This window comes from Gavialis gangeticus, unplaced genomic scaffold, assembly GCF_001723915.1.
Source record: "Gavialis gangeticus isolate Ggan-Ray unplaced genomic scaffold, GavGan_comp1, whole genome shotgun sequence".
Lineage (NCBI taxonomy): Eukaryota > Metazoa > Chordata > Crocodylia > Gavialidae > Gavialis > Gavialis gangeticus.
This window is the reverse complement of record NW_017729032.1, coordinates 158,143,464-158,144,715: the sequence shown is the minus strand read 5'-3', so window position 1 is coordinate 158,144,715 and position 1,252 is coordinate 158,143,464. Positions and strand designations below refer to the sequence as shown.

The window sequence follows — 1,252 nt, the reverse complement described above, 5'->3', positions numbered from 1 at the left end:
AGATTTTTGGGGAGAAACCAAGGTGGCTTTTTGCCACAAAGACTATGAGGGGATTTGATAACAGTCTTCAAATACCTGAAGGCCGATTTATAAAGAGGGTAGAAATAGACTTTCCTCTGTGGCCATAGGGGACAAGACTAGGAGCAATGGCCTCAAACTGCAGCGGAGGAAATTTTAGGCTGGAGATTAAGAGGAACTTTCTGACTGTGGGGGTGGTCAAGCATTGGAACAAACTACCTAGAGAAGTTATCTCCATCCTTGAAGTTTTCAAGAGCAGGTTGGATAGACACTTGGCTGGAATGGTTTAATCAGGGTTGCTTCTGCCTTGAGTGGAGGAGCAGGAGGGGTTGCACTAGATGACCTTGTTGAGGTCCTTTCCAGCCCTACTTTCCTATGATCCTACAAACAGCACATTTTGGGATAAATGTGTTTGTGAGCTCACAGCAGTTGACACAGATTTTCACTTGAGGGTGGTTGGATTCCATTTCTGTTCTCTTCTATATGGAAACTGAAAATTACTGCAGGGTAATCTAGGGTGTGAACTAACAATGTGCTAATTACCCTGTATTAAAAGTTTATGTAATTATTCTGGCCCCATGGCAAAAGCCTGGCAGATTATCCCATTTTCACTGAAGGGGAAGCTGCCCTGAATTTGCAACAGAAAAGAAGAATGCATCTTGCTGTGGAGTAACTGGTGCATTGTATGTGCGCACCTTTAGCCTACCTTGTAGTAACATGTTTGCATGCTGTACCACATTGTACATAGCACGTGGATTTGCAGGTTCATTCTCCTCTGCTTCAGACTGAAGTATCTATTTTGAAGGGTAGTGTTAGAGTGATGTTGTAACTGTGATGAACCAGCAATTGTGTGAGGCAAGAATGTTTTGGGGAAAATATCTTTTATTGGACCAACTGCATAGATGGGATAAAGTTAGACAAGCTTCTGAATTGAGCTGGCAAGACTGCAGCTGGAGTACTGCTTCCAGGCACCACACTTTAACAAGGATGTGGACAAGCTTAAGAGAGTCCAAAGAAGAGCCATCCATATGATTGGAGTCTTAAAAGGCAAGCCATATGAGGAAAGGCTGAGGGATTTGGGACTTGTTAGCAGCTACCGCTACAGTAGGGGAGTACATCAAGGGCTCAGTGAGCAACTGTTCACTAGGGCACCCAAGGGGAAAACTACAAGTAATGGCCACAAACTCCTGGAAGACTGATTCAGGTTCAACATTAAGAAAAACTTCTTCACAGT

General features: G+C 43.7%; 1 protein-coding gene across 3 annotated transcripts in view; it reads left to right on the top strand.

Annotated features, from left to right (window-relative positions):
* SLC9A7 (solute carrier family 9 member A7) overlaps window positions 1-1,252 on the top strand; it is a 131,667-nt gene that overhangs the window by 74,215 nt on the left and 56,200 nt on the right. The window lies entirely within an intron of this gene.